General features: G+C 36.3%; 1 long non-coding RNA gene across 1 annotated transcript; it reads right to left on the bottom strand.

Annotated features, from left to right (window-relative positions):
* Positions 1-4,102: 4,102 nt before the first annotated feature.
* LOC146872284 (uncharacterized) lies at positions 4,103-6,816 on the bottom strand. Its single transcript, XR_014983528.1, has 3 exons — positions 6,359-6,816; positions 5,371-5,804; positions 4,103-4,498 (listed from the first exon to the last, which is right to left on the bottom strand). It is a non-coding gene; the product is annotated as an uncharacterized LOC146872284 (long non-coding RNA).
* Between the last annotated feature and the right edge of the window lie 15,328 nt (positions 6,817-22,144).

Below are 22,144 nucleotides of genomic sequence, written 5' to 3'. Positions count from 1 at the left end.
AAAATATATATCAATTATCTCTTAATTATCTTTCTCTAACGAAACTTTTTTTTATCGATACAACATCAATTCGTTCCAACTTCACAATGTTTATATTGTCATAGAGTTCAACAACGGCTAATATAATAATAATAATGCCGAGTTCGACCGAAACGATAACAATTAATTTTATATTTTCGAGATGATACTTTACGATATTTAAATTTATACGTTATTGATCAGAGAGTATATATATCCAACCAGAGAGAAAGTTCTCTCAGTAGCTCGCTTAGATGATTTCCGTCCATATTCTCGTTAGATCTACGAGTACTATTGTAATCATCGAGCGAAGCCAATATCCTTATAACAACAATCAACAACGGTCGTTCGATCAATATGTCTCCCTTTAGATTCACTCACCCAGCAACGTGAAATTAGTCTCTCAACTGTCCTAGGTATATTACTAAACCTTATTCGTTAAGACCACTTGACCTCGCAATCGTTGCAACGAAAAAAATAAGGGACGCATTAAAGACGTCGAGAGACATCATTTTATTTCGTTCATGCTCACTCTCGTCTATCCCGTGCACATGACTAAGAACGAATGAATGTTACCTTTATTTTTAAACCGGTCGATGTAATTTGCTCTTAATTGCCTCAATTCGTGTCTTCGTATCTTATGCTCACGAGCTTGGTGATTTCAGTTAATTAGGACGAAGACGCGTCCTACCTTCTTTTATTCTTATTCTTATTCTTATTCTTACTCTTATTCTTTTTCTTACTCTTACTCTTATTCTTATTCTTATTCCTATTCCTATTCCTATTCCTATTCTTATTCCTCTTCTTATTCTTATTCTTCTTTTTTTTCTTTTTCTTCGCCTTCGTCTTCAACTTCGTCTTCTTCTTTCTTATATGATCGCCCCACGTATATTTAAAAAATGACAATGATTATCATATTCAATGTTATCATATAGTCAGGAATACTCGTGAAGTATCGTTTGATTTTAACAAGTTTAATAATATATTAATGGACACGCCGTGAAAAATATCCGAATAAACGACGACGAAATTTTGTTATATCGGGGAATATTAATTGTTTACAAAATCCACGAAATATGCGGTGTGATGGATATACGAGTTTAAATGCAATTGGATAATGAATATTTAAAACCAGAATTAACGTAAAAACTTTTTATTTATTCTGAAACTAAAAGGAAAATTAAGCATTATGTATGTATATTCATTAAAAAAACATTTTAGCAGTTTTATCTTTAAAAGATTGCAGATAAGTTATGCGCATTAAACAAAATATATTACTACTAATTAGAGATGAAACGTCCGATAAATCACCAGCACAAATTCTCGCTACAAATTTCCATTATGATAATAACTTGTTGAATTTATAAAAATTTATATATAAATTTATATATATATATATATATGTATATATTTATGTGTACATTCGAAAGAACCGCAGTAATTTTCCTTTTCTTTTTATTTATTTATTTAATTTGTTTTGTTCTTTCTTCTTTTTTTTTTTTTTTTTTTTTTAATCGTTAAATAACCTTAATGATTATTGCATCCTTTTTTACGATTAGATCAAGAAATGATTATTACAATAATTTCGTAAAAACGTAATTCTATCCTGTGCGAACAAGAAAAATGCGTTAATATTATTTCCTCGTAAGAATCCTCGTAACGAAACGCGTTAGGAACAAAAGAGAAAAAGAAGAAAAAGAAAAGGAAAAAGAAAAAAACAAAAGGGAAAAGAAAAATAATGTCAGAGAGTTATTAATATTCTAGTCGTCTCTAGCTGACGCGTCGCTCGATTGATTTGACTCATCGCGCAAACACAAACGCATTCTAAACGTACGGTCTGGTATTTAACCGGTACGAGTACGGCTGGGACAACCATCTCCGAAATAAAAAGAAAGAAGAAAAAAAAAACAACAAAAAAAGAAAAAAGAAGAAAACATGAAAGCGGTATGAAACTCTCGTAACATTATTTACGTCTATGGTACACGAACGAACGGTGAAGCATTCAACTAGAATTGAGAGTAACATGTACGAATATCGAGATTTTCCTATGCAATTTCATATTTTCTCTAGTTTGACACGTACTGCTTCGTCTATTACGTTGGAAGAGGTACGTACAGCTAGATAAATTCTGACACTCTCAAAATTCATTTTACTACGTTCATAACGAATATAATAAATCATCGAAGTAATAAGATCGACCTCGCTTACTTCTCCGAACGACCTATGTATGCCAACAAAATTATTCAACTTTATTTTTTTTCTCTTTTTTCTTTTCCTCTTTTTTTTCTTTTTTTTCTTTTTTTTTTTTTTCCTTTGAAAAGGGAGTTATCGCGTCACCAGCGACCGTCGTCTAAAATATTTTAGGCGCGCTCTCTCTTTCTCTCTCTCTCTCTCTCTCTCTCGTGGAGCATAAGCGTAGAGAATAGGTACGACCTCCGTTCCCGAAGGGGATGAGACTTCCTTCGGATCTAATCTTCGACCTTGTCCTTCCATCCTCTTATCTTCTCTTCGCTTAGATAACAAAAAAATGTATACCAATCTCGTTTGCCACTTATCCTAACGTTGTTTCTTCGTTCCTTGTTATAAAGGGAAGAAAATATTCTTCGTAATTTGATTCGATCTTTGTAGACACAAAGAAATAAAGAGAGAGAGAGAGAGTAAGATAGATTACATGGTATGATTTATCAACAATTTTATGATACTCTTGGCAAGATAAATAATAATGATAATAAAGAATATTTCGACACGGCGATTTCTCGTTACAATAATAATAAACATGCTTTGAGCCGCTTTAAATTGCCAACTGTATAGAATTATCGTTGATGCGACGTAATGTTGTTCTCTTGCTGGAGGCAAGAAACGATGCACGATGGAACCAGGAACGTGCAACTACGAGGTAAATATTTTCGCATCCGTGCGTTAATGCGAGCGTACGTGCGTATGAACGTGCCAGCAAGAGAACTGTGACTCCTACTACTATCGACCGATACTGGTTAATACAAAATAAAGTTCGTATTTTCACGAGAGATCCAATGATAACTCTAAAATCTTTTAAATCGATTCTTTTCGTTCGAATATTCATTTCAATATCTCGATTAAAAGATTTCAAGATTTCTTAAAAACATTTAGTAGAACGTTCAATTCTTTTTTCTTTTTTATCTTCTTTCTTTTCTTTAGTTCATCTAATCACCACTGACGTGACGCTTGATTTAATAATTAGAACAAAATTAGTAGGAAATAATTTTGTTTTAAAATTACTTTCAAAGTATATACATATGTATGTACTTACGTGTACAAATGAGATATATTAAAATCCGAAAAAAAATATCAGACTTGGAAAAGGAATTAAAAAGATTGAGGATGGCAATATTGTTTAATTAAGTTAACTCGTTCGTATTTTTCTATGAAAATCAATTTGTTGATATTTTTACGAAAAATAAAATTTTATTCGATAATAATATCCATATAATTTCATTATTTCTTGAGCAACTTTATGATTCCTTATTTCCAGAGCAATCCATTAAAATCTGTTCCACATGAATTTTATATGCTTTCAGGGACTCAATGTTTTTACCTTAAAGTGAATTTTGCTTAGATTGGAATAAGTAGTAATCCAAATATGAATATAAAATATACATAGTGAACATTTCAATTTGATTCACTTAATTCCTATCGAATATTTAATCGAGTATATCTGCAATTTCGCGTTAGTGACAAATTAATTCTATTAGAAGTTTATTTCTATCTGTCAAATTATATTTTCTTACCAGATTATCATTTATCAATTCTTTCTTTTTATTATATGTAAAAAAAAAAAGAGTTAACTTCAAAAATAATTCATTTGATGTTTCATTTCCAAAACAAATCACGCAATAAAATTCTATCGACATTTTTTCCTTCTTTTTTTTTTTTTTTTTTTTGTTTAAGTCATAAGAAACAGCTCGATAAGTTGATGCAATTGTTTTAAATATTTCTAGTATCAACAATCTCCGATATCCGTATAACATGAATTATTAACAGATATATGCAGACATATTTGTCTTATAATAACGAGAACTTTAGACATTACCTAATATTTCATAAAAGATAACGTAACACCGGTAAAGATTAATAAAATATTAAAATGATTAGAATAGAATTTTGGATTTCAATCTATAGCCTCTTTAAAAGGTAAAATACATTTTCATATATCAGAATGAGCCATGGTTGAGAAACACTGTTTACCTTCTGGTAAGATCGGCACTCGACCCAACGGGACCTCATTCCGGGTGTACGAAGAGGCGTGCACTCAGGCCGAATTTACGTGCGAGTGTTTACGGGAGTAAGATGGCGCCAGGTTGCCACCCTTACGTGCATTAACGGCGCTCTCTGAGAGGTAGTATAACCGATACCCTCTTGCGTCTCTACCTAGACAATAGGGGCGACTCTTCTACAACATCCAACTACAATGCTTTTGGAACACGCTGACGTCTTTCCGCGTCTGAAAAAAAGAAAGACGGTTTCTATCGTACTACTTGAGTTGGTACTACCAGATAGATGGTTAGATGGATGGTAGGAAGGAAGGAAACGTATTATCTTGAAGAATGTTACTAAGATCTTTTAGAATCACCTGCTGTTCACACTACTGAAAAATCCAAAAACTTTATACAGGTGTATTCTGATAATATGTCATCGATAAGAAATTCTTCTTGACATTTTTAATTATATTTAAAAGTGTAAAAGACATGAACGACATTTAACTCATCTAAAGTAGTTTTGTGAAGAATTAAAAAAATTTTTTTAATTATAAGTCAATTGTCATAGACTTGTGATATTATTTTTAAATAATACAAATAATTGTTTAAGGTAAAAAGTATTTTAATTGATAATTAACAATGCTAAAATTATTAAACCATTAATATAGAAGAGTTTAATTTAGATACAATGTAAATTATTATTTTGAATTGTGAATATTAATGATCAGTTCAAATCGTTTTCGCTTGATACCAAAGTCAACGAATAACATTTAATAAAAATTATATATTGCAATGAACTATATTGAAACGATATAAATGAAAATGATACTGATTATAGTAATCTTTATCGATAGATATGTCGTTATTTATTTATACAATTCTTTTTAGCTGTTATACCGAAAATTTAACACTATAAATAATCAAGAGCAATTGAGCGTACATTGCATTTTATTTTTATTAAAAAAATAAACACGCTATTAATAATAGTATTTATGATAATTTATCCTTACGTGTTTATAATAATAAATATATCATTATGATTCATAAGCATGAAAATAAATCTTTTCAATTATGATATCTAAACTCTAATAATAATAGTAATAATAATGATAGATACTTTTAATTGGACCAATATCAATTTGACGACCCATCGATTAATAAGTATCCTTTAATAAAATCTTGATAGACAGATTCGTATCATGCTTAACCAAAAGCTAATTAATCAATGCACCGTTCAAATCACGGCATGATTCGCGTCGATATTCTCATGCATGTCGGCTCAATATATCCTTCGGCCAATAAGTCAGTAGTAAATGCGCGTCAGAACGTTCATCCTTCGAGCATCATAATCCATCGAATGACCTGCATAATTCATTTAGTCCATCGTTGGCAGGCTTCGAAGTCTGCCGTCGAGTCGCGATATCGTCGCACACAAGCTACGTTCTACGAATGGCAATGGCATTTGCCTGCATATTTAGTGTTCGAGTTAGCATCGTTCGAGTATCCATTATAACTTAGAGCCTATCGATGGCTACGATTGATTTTCCTCATCTATGGTACAAACAGAGGATTTCAATCGACATATACAAATTTCAATTCACAACATTTTTTCATTGCACTTCAAAAAACTCTATTCATTTTGTTCATTAATCAATTAACTCTAAAAAGTTATTAAGATATTTTTAAATACTCAAATGTCCGTGTTATTGGAAAATTAAATTATAATAATAAATTCAATTTACAATATAAGATGTACAATGTATGTACAAATACTTAATGTAGTCTCTTATTAAATCTTTTTCATTTATTTCTACTCGATTAACATTACTTTTACTACATTAATTTTTCATTAAACTTTTAGATTGAATATTTTTACTGAATAATTATTTTATTTTATGATTGATATGATAGTTTCTTAAGAATTTTTTGAAAGGAAAATCATGGGTTAAGGATTTTTAAGTGATATTTATTAAAAAAAAAGAACAAAAAATAGAAAAGATAAATAAAGAACTAAGATTTTGCTAACGAAGGTGAGCCTATTCGGCATGATTTTCTTAGAAATTCTTGCTAAACTAGAACATTTTTGTTAGCCTTTTTGTACATACTCTTTGAGAAGGTACGCTCGAGCACTCCTGGAAGAAGCAACGCTAACGCCTTGCGCCATTAGCCCTCCGTTATAGGGCCGAGTTGTAGAAGCGAGCCATGGTACTCCTCGCCTAATGGTCCCTAATATATCATATTTTTTTTCACCTGTCACCTGTACGTCATCCATTTTGCGGCAGCGTGCTCCGCGTCACTGCCATTGGGGACTGGCATTTCATCCATCCTCCGTCACCTTGCTATCACGTACTTACAGCTTCTTACAACTTTATACTATAACCATTCCTCTACTCTCTCTCTCTCTCTCTCTTTCTGCTTACTTTTATTCCTATTTCAATCGGAATTAAAATCATTCGTTTTTATTCAGCCAACGTTATTATTCCAATTCAAAATAGTATCATATCTTTCTTATTTTTCTTATGTTAATTAACATTATTATTTCAACTCGAAATAATATCTTATTTCTTCCTATTTTTCTTTTTATATAGCAAACCATATTCACCTGATATTCATTGGTATTTAAATAATAAAATTTTATTTAAAAATAAAATATATATATATATATATTCATGAATTTCATTTGCAATAAAAAAAAAGTTCTCATTAATATCGTTCGTTCTTCGACTTTACCTAACTAGATTTGAAATATCGATCGATTCAAAGAACAAAGATAATTTTATTTACGTGCATATTAATACGATTTACATCAATGATAGGCCTTTGACTTAAAATATTATTTCTTTTCTCTTCATTTTTTTTCGCATTTCCTCGCGTTACATTAATCCTATACTGGAAAATGAATAATAAAACGAGAGAATTTCAAAGGCACGATCTTACGTAATCGAGAAAGGCTAACGGTACGGTTCTCTTTCGTTTCGATTTTCCCTTTGTCAATAGGATATCATCCTATCTTCTCAGGAATTCCAGACCATATCTACTGGTCTATCTGATCCGCAAACCGATCTGCATCTTCCATTCCCAACGCGTCGTGCTTCTCATTTTCCACGGTATACAAGGAGAAATTTCATTTACCATGTACGCAAACGTGAACTATATATATATATATATATATATATATATATATATATATATATATATATATGTTCGATTTACTTTTTTACAATTTCTCTTATAATAAATAAACGAAGTGGAAAGAAGAAACAAAAAAAAGATTTAATTAACGATTCAACCTTATTACTATTTACTATAAAAAATAAATAATATATATATATCATTTATCATAAATATTTCAATTCTGACGATTTTCGCTAGTTTGAACAAACGTTGACAAGAATTCATAGTTGCATTTTGAAGATGCGCATATACCTGTTAGAACGTACTATTAGTCTACGTTGACTGCAGTTTGTACTATGATGTGGCATGCTATGATGAAAGACACTCCGAAGGATCGGAATGCTTTGCCATTCTCTTCTCGCAACCTACCCTTTTCGTCTTTACGTAGTATTTCACAATGGAAAGTCCAAACATATTTTCAGCTTTATCAACTTTGTATTTAATTCACAGGATTCCAAGAAGAAACTCGAGAGATAGTTCGTATCTTAAGGTAATGCGACCATTTAAACACATTTAAAATTATTGCACGCATTATACAAATATATATATGTATGTATGTATGTATGTATGTATTCTCATTAATCTCTAAAAATATATGAGAGAGAGAGAGGGAGAGAAAGAGAGAGAGAGAGAAAGCTTTCGCCGGCATTCCAAAACATTTCGAATCTATTTCAATAGAATCCTAAAAGTTTTGTCCAAGGGATACTAAGAAGGATCAGTAAAGTTTTCAGACTTACTGCGAAAATTTCTACGATATTTTTAAACTCCTTAAGCTGCGATCGTCAAAAGGTGTTACTTATCGGTGACGGCCGTCATTTTTAACCAGTTCGATGAGCCCAAATTTTTTTTACCTTTCTCTCTCTCTCTCTCTCTCTATCCATCTATCTCTCTCTCCTTTCTTTGTCTTACATTTTTCGCGCCTTACCTATTATCAGTTAAATTCAAACGAACTTGGTGAAGTTTCAAAATCGACGAAGCTCAGGAACTCTACGAATCAGCGTTCTCGCAGCGGAAAATAGTTCGTTCCGCTTTATCTACACCGGCCAAATGCCTGAACTAAACCGAACTTAACGTTTCTCGACACCCTAATCTCGCCAGGATACCCATTGGCTAACGTATTTTCCAACCCTGATAAAGACCGCATCCTTCGCGAGATAAAGACCCACCGCCATCCGTCAGTCTACATTTCTTTTCCCCCTCCTCCTATCCCTTTCTCCCTTCTTCAACTCCTTCTTTTAGCTCTATTTACCATTCTACTCCTTCTACATTAGGAAAATATTTCACTTTTGTCGTTCGAATGGATGTAAATCCTTCGTTTCTCTTACTCGTTGATTGATCGTTGAGAGAGAGAAAGAGAGAAAAGCAATTACAAACACTTTCTCATTGTAATTCTCAACCAATGACATCGATAAATGGACCGGTGGTTACTGCGTCGGCCAAAGGACGGAAAGTTTAAATGATACATACCAACGATTACATAGAAATTTCCTATCCCACTTCTATACTAACCCCTTACACACGAACCTTGCTCTTATGAACACAACAAATTTAACGGGTCTATCTTAGAGATTTATCCATGTGATATCTGATAGAATTCAAAATGGTTTTCATTAATTTTCTTGTGGATACGTAAACATTCTGGAATATCGTAGAAATATAATTCATGGGTATATTGCGTAAAACGTAACGACGATGTTTAGAATGAAAATAGTTCTGCCTGTGCCCTATTAAATTTATGATTTGTGAATGTATAAGACCGAGATCTGTGATAAACAGGTTATGAACGTTACGAATGCCAACGTGGAAGGATTGTGAAATAAATTGTTTTTATATACCAGGCAAAAAAAGAGTTCGAGTTGTTCGAGTCCGCTTGGAAAAGTTGCGGTATAGGTACGGTTGTAAGAAGGAAGAAAAGAGGAAGAAAAAAAAGAAGCAAAAAGAAAAGAAGTAAAAAAGAGTAAAGGAGAAAAAAACTTTTTATAAGTCACGTGAGTCAGCGATGTTAAAGAACATAGAAGGAAGGGTTGGCCCTAGCAAGGAAAAGGGTGAGTTAGTCGATCGGGCCTTGTACTTCTTATACTCGGGACTATAGAGTCGTGTGTTCGTGACAAGTTGTATGTAGGTGTATCGATGGGATTAATTGAGTGCTCCCAGTGGCGGAACAGCGAACACGAATGCGAGCGGTTCATCGATTTTCGTCGAGTCTATGAGCCTATATACCGCGCGTACACGCTTCGGTTAGATGAATGGATGGATGAAATGGATTTACACGAAACGAGGGAACATTTTTCAGAAGCTCATAAGACCGAACGAATCTCAAAGCTTTCGAGAGAGCGAGAGAGAGAGAGAGAGAGAGAGAGAGAGAGAGAGAGAGAGCTTTCGAAACGCAGGAAGTGACAGCCTCGCAAAAGTGAACTTCTTTCTTTCCTTCTCTAGCGACAAATGTGTGTGCCTCGAGGATCAATCGAATGATTTGCCGAACGTGCTCTCCAACCATAATGGGAAATCGATATCATCGACGAGTAAAAGGCGCGTTCGAGTATCTATTCTGAGAACTTACGTATCCTTTCACGGAATACCACTTTTGAGCTGAATGTCCTTTTAAAGTCCACGCGTAAAATAAACGATCGTTCGAAGGAAAAGGAAAAAAAAAAAAGAAAAAACGAGAAAATTCCAAAAACTATCGAATTTATCCAATGGAGAAATATTACCTATCAATGGATATCAACGTATGAATTATTCTCGACTGTACTCATACTCGAGTTAAATCGTACCAACGAATACCGTCAGTTAACTCCGATCGATACCAAAATGCCGGAATAAAACGCGTTACATTTCCGAATCGTTCAATTCGTAAGCCACAAATACAGCTCTTCGTACGTACGCGCTTGATCATGGTGATATTGCACTATCGCGCTTCTACATATTTCAAATTTTACGAGTAACGAAAGAGACTACCACGAGCTGGCAACTTACCAAGAGAAATAAGTTCCGGAAAGAGTGTGCATCGATACTTTTACGACAAAGCGGAATATGTATGAGTACTTTGTCGTTTACACGAGCCATACTATAACTTGCGAAATTGTATACGAATTATGCGAACGCTCGAACAATACTCGAGACGATAAAGTAACTTCGATAAGGAGTCCTTGTCGAAAGATTTAGCGAACTTTAAGATTCAGTTTAAGTATACCAAAGGTCTTTCTTTCTTTCTTTTTTTTTTTTTTTTGTTGCGAAATTCTGATTATTTCTATTTAATTAGAATTGTTATCTATATATACTAACTAATATTATTAAATCAAGAAATAATATCACGATGTTAAACAGTAAAATTTAATAAAAACAATCAAAATTTAATATTTTAATAACGATTCTCTTCGACATGGTGTATTCGAGAAAACATTTATTTTCACCTGACGGTACTTAACAAAATCTGCAAAGAAAATCTCTACATTTCTCATTTTTCTCACATAATCCTTGTAACTCAACATAACGATATCAGTCGTGTTCAAATATTATTTTTCTTAAAATCAATTATCAAAATTTAATTTTCATTAAGAAGCTTCATGTATAACGAAATTTAAGAAACTTTATCACAAAATATTTTTTTTCTGTGATCGCAGATTTTTTTACGTATACATACATACATACATACATATATACATACATACATACATGCAAAGAAATGCCAAAGCTTAATACCAAAATCTTCACCGATACGGTCCGCTCGAAAAAGAAAAAAAAAATCCAAATAGTAGCAAAAACGGGCCAACAGGGATTATCGTAATGATTCACCAGGGTTCGACGTAGCCTTCGACCTCGAACGGTTTCCTGTATTCCCCTCTCTCTCTCTCTCTCTCTCTCTCTCTCTCTACCTCTCACCCCCCTCCCATTACACCCTTCGATTTCAACGACCTACCAACGTTCGCTCCATCAAACGCAATGGCTAGCACGGGTCAGCGAATATTCAACCTGCCCTTCGATCTTCTCCACCCCTTATCCTCATTCTCCTACTTCATCTTCCTCGACTCCCTACTCACCCCTCCTCCACCCGATCCCTCTTTATCTACTCCTCTTTCTCTAACATATCGTGAAACCTGCTTCTGTCTTTGGATAACCCACTTTACTAATTAATCCGACTAAATGAGATAATCTACGTCCGTTCGATCTTGTCCCCAATGATTATGGATTAAGACGGACGGGTGGACGAATTTTTTTTCCTTATTGAAAAAAAGAATATCAAGAGAGACAAAGAGAGAGAGAGAGAGAGAGAGAACGAGAGAGAGAGAGAAACGGAAGCATCGTATCTGTCAGCTTCGTTATCTTCGCTGAATACTTTTTCTCCGACGTGTCTAGCGGATATAAAAGAAAGTGAAAAAGCAGTTGGTGGGGAGGAAGGGAGGAAGAGGATGGGAGGAGGAAGGAAGAGAGAGTGAAGCACGATAGGAGAGAAAAGAAGAAGACCGTTAAATTCTTTCTTCGGGACATGTAAGAGAAAGAAGGAAAGAATGAAAGAGAGAGAGAGAGGGAGAAATAAAGAAGTAGAAAGAGAGAGAGAAAGAGAGAGTTCGTGAGGATCGGAACGAACGGCTTCTCCGTTCTATCTCATCTTCCCTTCGTTCTCGCGTTCGTTTTCCGCTCCCTTCTTTCCGTTTCCCACTGGCAGAGAGGCTCCTTCGTCGCGAGTCACGTCGTGTCAGGAAGGTTTTGCGAGCCGCCGGATGACTGCCGGCGGCTGATACGTCGCTCTTTCTCTCTCCCTCTCTCTCTCTCTCTCTTTCCTTCTTTCTCTCTCTTTTTCTCACGTAACGCCATGCTTCGTCGTCGAGAGAGAGAAAAAGAAAGAAAAAGAGAAAAATAGAGAGAGAGAGAGAGAGAGAGAGAGAGAGAAGAACACGATGCCACCGTTCACCGTAGGAGGAAGTTAAATGGGAAGAAGAGAAGAGAAGAGAGTAGTAGGGTCACCGTTGCGAAAAGCTCGCTTAGATGCGCCAGAGGGGGTTCAACGTTACAAATGACCGCGGTGCTATGCATATCCAACCAGAGCACGGTATTGGAACAAGCTAGAGGGTAAAGAAGAAGGCGGAGACGGAGATGGAGGAGAGATCTTCTCTCTTTGCGCTAGACTGAGTTCCACTTCGTCCTCTAATACGTCAACGACGAAGCCTCTGTTTCTCTAACGTCCCGACCACGTTTTCTATTTTTCTCCCTTTTGTCTTTAATTTTCTCGACACACGAGAGAAATTTTCGATGTTTTTTTTTTCATCTTTCCTTTTTTATTTTCTATATTTGTTTTGTAATTTTTGTTCTTTCTTTTTCTCCTCCCCCCAAAAAAGAAATTAATCCGCACGTGACTCGATAACCTATACGCGTTAAGATATACCTACAGATATATATGTATATATATATATATATATTACAAATATGTATGTATATATATGCGTAGATATTTACTATGAAAAATTTTACTCAACAAAACTACCGTGACTGGCTCGTAAAAGTCAGCTTTGCGAGAACAACGATGCACGACTTTATATCTCTGACGACGGATGGGCGTTTATAAATCCAAGGGAATAAATCGGCCCGCGTCATCCGGCCCCAGACTCTCTACCGATCATATGTGCCGAACAAATGCCACCGGAAGGTATCCCAAAACCTGTTGATATGTCTACGAATCGCCACGTACGAGAGGGACGAAATAAAAGAAAAGAAAGAAAGAGAGAAGGGGGTGAGAAAGAGAGAGAGAGAGAGAGAGAGAGGGGTCCTGGCCTACGAAAAAAAACGGGAATCACTCGATACCTTTTCTCTCCTTCTATCTTTCTCTCTCTCTCTCTCTCTCTTTCTCTTTTATCGCACAGGGAATCGAGAGTTTTTCGACATTATTCCTACTTCTTCGTGTCCTAGTGGTTTCGTTCTCTTCTAGAGTCGAATTCGACGTGTCTTCCTACTCAGAAAGACTGAAAGAGAGAGAGAGAGAGAGGGAGAGAGAGAGAGAGAGAGGGAGAGAGAGAGAGAGAGAGAAAGAAAAAGAGAGAGTACGAAACACGATAAAAGAAAGAGGAATATAAGAGAGTCATGTATACTTATACATACGTAAGTATAGACAGGGGAGACAGAGATCGACTCAAGAGAGAGAGAGAGAGAGGAAATGGATAGCAACGAGCATGTAAATGTTGACCTCCCGTGCGAAGAAAATAGGCGGTGGGTGGTCGAGGGAGGGCCGGAAGATGGGACGCGATCGCGTTTGCATGCAAATGCCGCACGCCTCGCGGTAAATGTTTCTACGCGATAAAAGTCTTGTAGCGGCACAGCAGCCATGGAGCGAATTTACATCCTTTTTCGAGAGAAGCTTCCTCTTCTCTTCCTCTCTCTTCTTTCTCCTCTTGCCCATCTCGAAGCATCGTCTCTTCTCAGCGTTAAGCTTGTACGACCGCTAAGTGTGCAAAGCTATATGTATATAAAGAGGAGGACCAACCGGCTTCATACGTGGCACTTCAGTGCAGCCGAATTATTAAGAGGCCCCTAAGCCACTCTTACCGTTCTACCCTCTCGCTCTCCCTTACACTGGCTTCCTTGCTCGTTTTCCTTTCGAGCGGCAGGCACCCTCGAACGTGCTGTCTGTTACATTATCAAGAACGAGCGTTGCTCGTATCCACGTCGAGCAGAGTAAGGGCTACATACTAGATACTCCGCGCCCTTTTCCAACCTTTCTCTAGTTCCGTCAGTCTTGTCTCATCGCTTCTACGTTGAAAAGATGACTTTTGAATTTCGCAATAGTTCTTCTATCAGTTAGAGGAAATCCAGTTTTTTTTCTTCTTCCTTCTTTTTTTTTTCTTTTATAAATTTCTATTACTTCGTAGAACGTAGAATAAATGACGGCTTAAAAATCCTCTGTATTATTTGATATAATTTAAATAGAATTTTTTAATTTTTTTCCTCGGATCGATTGAATTCGATTAAATCTAATTTTATATAAATTAATCGTTAATGATTGCAACGAGTAATATTTAATACATTAGATTCTCGTATAACAAGTGGTTCGTATGAAACGACACCGAATATAACATAATTTGTATAATACTATGAAGAAAAGGACTTAAGAGGTATAACAGGGTATACAGGTGTCCCATCCAACTTGACCGCTTTAAATATTTCCGTTGTTTTTAATGATAGAGGCATATGTCCCAGGACAAAGTTGCATCGTTCAAAAGGGGGAAAATACAATGATATGGAAATTTTATAACCTACGTAACTCGTATAACAGGAATTCATGTAAGAAGGGACATATAGAAGTGTTATGCAAGGACCAACCGTATACTCTATATCTATATATTTTTCATAACCACATTAAACGCTATTTGCAATTACTGCGAAAATATTTATTATCATAATTTTCATCTGATATTGAATGATAATAAGAAAAAAAAAGAAATATGTTCTTTCTTGTTTTTTCTTTTTTTCTTATTAATTATTCTTACCGATTATGTCTCGGCAAGGTCTATAAAACACAATATGTCGCACGTATCTCGTAACTGACGGTGCTATTTCTCTTAACTCTTGCTTATGTACACGAGAATTTTTACATTCGTAACGCATAGACGTTTTATTGTTCGCCGTACGTAAGCTGTTCCACATTCGCATCGGTTCGTTGTGCGCTCATGTTTCTCCTGCGACTAACTCCATGCCGGAGTTAAAATCGAGGTCGGCAAGAACGACGGATCGAATCGCGAGACGAAACTAATAGAAGCAAAGTTTAATCTTACAAGGCAAGATCCCCACGTTGAACGTTAAAGCTATTCAGGAACGTTAAACGAGAAACTTTTTAACCCTGAGAAATAATTTTTTATTGAATATAAAATCATTTTAAATATACCTTAACAATATTATTATACAATCTTAATCGTTCGAATTAACTCCATAATGAAAATACGTAGTCGGTAGGTTAGAAAATATTTCAAAAGGGACGAACGAACCGCGATATTAGTTATTCACGGTAACACCAACTAAAAGGGTTCGCAAAACAAATCGCTATCCCACGTAAACCACGTGCGGGGTTGGATGGAATAGGGGTGAGGCGTAGGGAAGAGGTTGGGGAGGGGCAGGGGTGGTTTAGCCGGTTTCGCCTAATTTCTCTCGCCGCGGAAAATCCTAATTGATGGGAGCGAATTAGAGCCGAGCATCTCGGAGTTCGACGAGAACTGGTAGAGGTTCTATAGGGTGCCTATGCGAAAGGGAATCCACCTCTAGAAGGAGTCGAGAAGTGTGCCAGAATGAACGAGAAACCTTCGCGGTCGAACGAGGTGAGAGGAAACTTTGAAACGGTTGCGTCGCAGCCGTTAAGAAAGATGAGGCAAGCGCGTTTGCGATAGAACGAACGAGATGGAAGGAAACTAAAAGAGAGAGAGAGAGAGAGAGAGAGAGAGAGAGAGAGAGAGAGAAAAGAGAGAAAAAGAGAAGGAGATAGAAAGAGAGGGTGAGAAGAAGGAACGAAGAGCTGTTGCGGGGTTACCAACTAATCGGGTAATTTTTCTGGCATCAGTCGGTGAATATCAACGCCGGCGTTGAGCCCCGCTGGCGTTAAGAACGACAAACGATCGCCGATCCATCTGGCTCAAGGCGACTTCGTACCATCAGAGCCGTTCACCTCTACCTTCTCTCTCTTTCCCTTTCTCTCTCTCTCTCTCTCTCTCTCTCTCTCTCTTTCTCTTTAGCTATCTATCTATCCATCTCTGTTTCAGCGATCTTCTCAAAGCCAGCAACCCTCTCTTTCTCCTTCTCTCTCTCTCTCTCTCTCTCTCTCTCTTTCGTCCGTCTATGTGCCCTAGGGGTTTTGAAACAACAATCCCTTTCCCAGCTTGCGAAACGCTCGCTCGAAAGCACCTCTCCCCTCCTCGAAAGATGTTTCTCGAGCTTGAGCGAAACGATTACGGCACGGGCGACGAACGAAACGCCCTTTCGTGCCACCCTCCGACGGATTCTCCTTGATGCGTGTCGAGATAATTGTCGGCGGTACTAGGTACCTACCTATACTTTACCATTGCTAAAGTTCCCAGCCCTAAATTGTCCCGGTCTTTGATTTTTTTTTCTTTCCTCACTCTCTACGAAACTGATTGAGGAATACGTTTAATCGTTTATAAAATGTTTTTTTATAAGTATATGTTACTGTTATCAATGTTTTCATTCCGAGTTTATCAAAATAAACGAAATAAATAAAATATCTATATCCAATAACGAGTTATATCTATCTATCAGATTATACGTACGATAGCAAGCGTACGATAAGTCAGTACCTTACCTTAATGAGCAACGTCGATCATCATCGTAGAAATCCATCGCACGCAGCTGCGTTCTCAACGCTCCCGTAATTTAATTTGTCCCGTTAACTGGTTCAGATTTGTCGACCTGCGATCTGACAATGTCGTCATATCGGAAATAAACAGACCACATTCTTTGTCGTTATTACGTATCGCGAGATCTTTATTAACGCGAGCACGCGCACGCGCACGCACGAAAGAGAGAGAGAAGGAACTAGTAGGTATATCAAGATCGATGGAAAAAGAAGTTAGAGGAAAATTACGTTAGCGAAGGTAAGAATAAACGTTTTTACCCGTGCGGTTAACCGGAAGCGGGAAAAGGTCACATCACATCAGTGGGCAAGCCCGACTAGCTCGAGGAAGCGCCACGATAATTGGAACAAAGTGAGTCGACTACGAGAGTCGAAACGAACTCTCATCCTCAGGGCATTCTTTCCGTTTCGTTTTACTCTCCTCTCGGAGTATCTCTTTCTCTCTGTCTTTTTCTCTTTCTGCCACTCTCTCACTCACTCTCACTCCCTTCCTCACTCTCTCTCTCTCTCTCTCTCTCTCTCTCTCTCTCTCTTTCTCTGTCTATCTCTCTGTCTATCTCTCTGTCTCTCTGTGGTCGCGATAAAGTTTAACTCTTTCAAACACTGTTACCGGGTTGCTTCTTCCGTCGCACGAGAAAAAATTCCCTTTATCTCGTTCTTTATATTTTTTTTTTTTATTTGTTTGTTTCTTTTTTTTTATTTTGTTATTATTATTATTATAATTTTTTTGCCCTTATCTCTTGCTCATTCTCTGTTCATTTCCCGGTCACACTTTTTACATTTCCATTATAAAGCGTTGTAATGATAAATTATTATCATTATCAACGCCGATAGAAAATACCATTTGAATTGTATTACATATTCGCTGTTAAATATTTTTTTTTCTTTTATTAAATTTCACGAATAATATTGTAAATGCGTATGTAAATCAACGTATACGTATAGTTCGTTATAAGCACCTATATAAATACAACATTTCCAAGAATGTTCTCATAGAAATTCTTTTCTTCGTTCTTTTATGTAAATGATATATATATATATATATATATATGTATACTATATGTAGTCTCATAATGAAAATTATATCGATTCTCTTTCCTCGTTTAATTGAAATAGTACTTTTGCCTCAAAAATAAAGATTCTAAAGAAGTAAAATTACAAAAAAAGAAAAAGGAAAAAAAATAAAAAGAAAATAAATGAAAAAAGGAGATAGTTTCCAAGGGATAGATCAAAGAACATTAAAATTATCTATCATATTGTTATACGTATAACGATTCTGGGTAAGGATAAAAATGTTGTGGAATAATCGGCCTTTATCCGTGCTTTATTTCAGTCCCAATCTTGGAAACTCATTAAATACATCGTACACGTAAAAGAATATAAAGGAACAAATGAGTTACACGGCGTGGAAACGGTTGGCCACGATCGGGGGATGTTGTTTTAACGTAGACTCGATGAAATGAGTGGAAAGGATACGAAGGGATGTTCGAGATCGGGGTAGAAAAATAAGGCGGAAACGATATCGCTCCGTGTGGCTGGAAACTCGTTTCGTCCATTAAAGCGCGGTTTCTTGCCAGCAGCTTCGTTTTTACCATCTCTTCTCCCCCACTCCGAAAAGGTATCCTTCCGTGGACTCTCTTCTTCTCTTTCTTCTTCTATTACTTTTTTTCTTCTTTACTCTTTCTACTCCAGAACGCGAGTCAGAATAAACCATCAAAATATACGAGAGAAAGGCTACGGGTAATACATATATACACAGATAGTAACCCACACAACGTACGTTGGAAGAGGACGAGAGCTCGCTACGATCTTGAAATACCCACGAGTGACTCACACCCCTCTTACCCCCGAGTCAACCCCCCGACAAGAGCCTAAGTGAAATTTCGTGCCGCCGCCGTTCTCTCTTCTTTTCTCTTTCCTTCTGAACCCCTCTGTGTTTTCTACTACTGTCTTTCTCTCTCTCTCTCTCTCTCTGATACTCCCCCATCGGTCGTCTTCTTCTTTAGGACCAGTCGAGATAAAAGATCCTTCCTTCGTCCCGAGAGATACTTTAACTCGCGAAATGTCCGCCAAATTTTCCTACACCGTTTCTCGTCATCGTTGGCAAAAAAGAAAAAAAAATAATAAAAAAAAAAGAGAGAAAAGAAATACAAGAAAAAAAACATATTCCCTACTAGAGATTCTAACAAACAAAAACTCTTTCCCTAATTAAATTCTAACTCACTCCATTCTATCGTCATTTATTTTCCTAATTTGTTTATAGACCAATTCTGACCTGATTTTTCTCCTGTTAAATGTATCATGTAAATACAAAATTATGTATTTACAAATACGTACATATATATATATATATATATATATATATATATATATACACCTTTGGAAACAGTTTTGGAATAAAATCGTTTCCGACCGATTTGTTTTAATAGCTCGATGATCATTCAGTGTCATGTGTCAGAGGTGAAGTTATAGTGCAAAGCTGGTTTAAATCGCAAGGTTGTTGACCTCTTCGATTAATACTAAAATATAGCCATAGTTACACAGACTATCCTAAGATCGTTTTAATCAAACTTCACTGTAGAGAATTCTATAAGTGATAAATCACAGACAGTTGCGCTTACAATAATGTAAGGTAACTAACTAATCCAAGCGTTAGAACGATCTGTAAGCACGCGAACACGTCCAACGTAAATAACGGAAGATCGTCTTCCTGTTTGTAGAAACTAACATATTGTTGTACGGTAGAAGGAAAAAAAATTCGAGAGAGAAAGCACAAGCTTGCCTCGTGGGACTTTTGTTCGGAAACGAAAACTTTCTAGATAACCGAAATAAAATCAATGCGAGTTGAGAAAAATACGACAAAATATGTCGTGGCTTCCAATTTCTTATCGATGGATTTTTCTTCCTACAAAATGCCTCAACCCCCTCCCCATCTCTCCCTCCCTCTCCCTCTCTTTCTCTCCCTCACCTAAAATCATTATCATTTATGAAATTTATGATTATTTATTATGACATATTTATGATAAGGTTATTGTGATAATAAATGGAAACAAAAAAAGAAAGAAAAAATTTAAATACATAAACGCGCATTATTAGCCTAAATAAAAATTCTAAATTTAAGCGATAAAACTTTGTATTTAATATTTAAATCTAGTTAGAATTTTAATAACGAGAGGTAGCGCATATATTGTTGAAAAAGAGAAGAAAGCAAGGTATATATATATATAGATTCTTGTGAGATGCTCAACATCGATCAGAAACCGTAGCTCCTTTCAAGGGTAATATGCTTTGCCTTGGATTTAACCTTCGGCACCGAATATAAAAGAACATAAAAATATGTGGGAGGGTTGTTGGCCGAAAAATTGGACACGTTTCTCGTGACGAAGCTTTTGCTCATAGACGAAATGTATATATATTTGTGTATGTGCATACACACACGCACATAGATATATATAGACACGATTTATACCTATATATGTAAGCGTGCCATGACTCGAATAAAGGGGATAAGGTTCGACTAGAGAAGTATCCTTGAAATATTACTTTGTCTCAATATATTAGAATTAACGTAAGTAAAAAAGATACGTCACGTTCTCCAAACAAGTAATAACTAACAAAGCTCTTTCTTCTCTTATCGTGTTGCAATTTCAAACGAACATTATTATATTATATATATATATATAATGGAAAACAGTATTCCTATGATTTCGAGTAAATGAAGAATTAAAGAAAAAAAAAAAAAAAAAAAAAACTATATTAGAATGATTTGTTCCTCTAGAAAAATTTAAGGTTAAAAGGAACATCGACGAGCAACAGACTGTTATGTCTCTTATGTGATCCTGTTGCGACTTATCCCTTGGGAACACTATAGGATTTGAGATCTCTACCTACTTTGTTAGAGGGATCCAAATGTGAAGGAACGAAGGAAGGGGGAGAACACTCACGAATGGAATGGTGGCAGAAGGGACTCGATTTTAAGGGACCGACTTTCAATGGGCAAACTATTTCGAGGGATACAGGAGAACAGGTTCCGACACAGGTGATCCCTACATATAGGAGATTTTCTAATTCGACTTTAAGCGGAGTACGTCCATCAGGTGTAGGGGTTTTAGAGAGGGTCACTTTTTTGTGCTATTAAAAAGGCTCCACGGGAGACGAAGTATGTTTAGCTCGTACAAGATGAAGTTTCCTTCCTTCGTGTAGACAGGGCATAGCGATTAAATTACGTTAACATTTGAATTTACATTCGAATTCCTCTGGGTTCATTATTAAGGACGTCTCGATTTAGAATGCAAATTTGTTTCATCCGCATTTCCTCGCCGTTATCGTTCCTATCTTTACGAAAAATATTAGTATTCGTTTCTTCTTCGTTTATTAGTATTAAATATAGAAATCTTTATATATATATATATATGTATAGTTGATAGCTAAGATAAAAAGAGGCGGGAAAAATTCTTAGGTTGCATTCTTATTTCTTTTTCTTTTTCAAAGGATTCGAAGAAGCCTTTGGGCGTCGTCGGAGCCAAAAGAATTTAATCTCTCTCTCTCTCTCTCTCTCTCTCTCTCTCTCTCTCTTTCCCTCTTTCTATTTCTATCTCTCTTTCTCTCTATCTCACCGTCTCCCATCCCTTCTCTTTTGTTTTTCGCAATTATTTGCCAATTTCATTGTAACGAAAGAAAGGAAAACAGAAGCCGAAGGGAGCTCGCAAACACCAACGTAGCTAGCCGTGCTTGTTTCACGATCCTTTTTCGTTTTACAAGCGGTACCACGTAGTCGAGCTTATCTCGAGGAAACGTTACCCACGAGGAAATCCGCTTAATTGATCTCGATCGTCCTTTCTTCCCAAAGCCAGAGAGAAGTATTCTTTCTCTTTCTCTCTTTCCCTTTCTCTCTCAAATATTTTTCGTAATGACCGCTCAAGATAAGTCGGCTTGAGAGTTCGGGACACAGTGTATAAGCGAGAGAAGTGGAAGCATTTCTGCAGATAGCACGGTTTTGCGGTTCACGACGACCATACCGCTTCCTCGGTGCTTTAATGGACCATCGGAGCAAAGTCACCGTGCCAGGAAGTACGCCCTCGAGGAGTGACACGAAATCGCGGTTAACCATTAGATTTTGCGCACGCGGCGCGGCCCGGCCCATGGACTACTATGAACAGAATATCCATCGCATTGGTATGACCTGCGGAACTTCAAATTCATTCTGGGTCCGTTAACGCCCTTCCATTTTCCACTTATATCATTTCTCGCGATTTTAACGATCCCAAATGATCCCAACTTGATGACAACAAAACGATTTGAATTGTCGACGATGAGGGGAAAAAAGAAAATGAAAAAAAAAAAAAAAGAAAAAAACAGGCGCACACACACT

This window comes from Vespa mandarinia, chromosome 23 (genome assembly GCF_050613455.1).
Source record: "Vespa mandarinia isolate Hongniang chromosome 23, ASM5061345v1, whole genome shotgun sequence".
Lineage (NCBI taxonomy): Eukaryota > Metazoa > Arthropoda > Insecta > Hymenoptera > Vespidae > Vespa > Vespa mandarinia.
The sequence above is the reverse complement of the archived record's forward strand: the minus strand, read 5'-3'. Positions and strand labels throughout refer to the sequence as shown.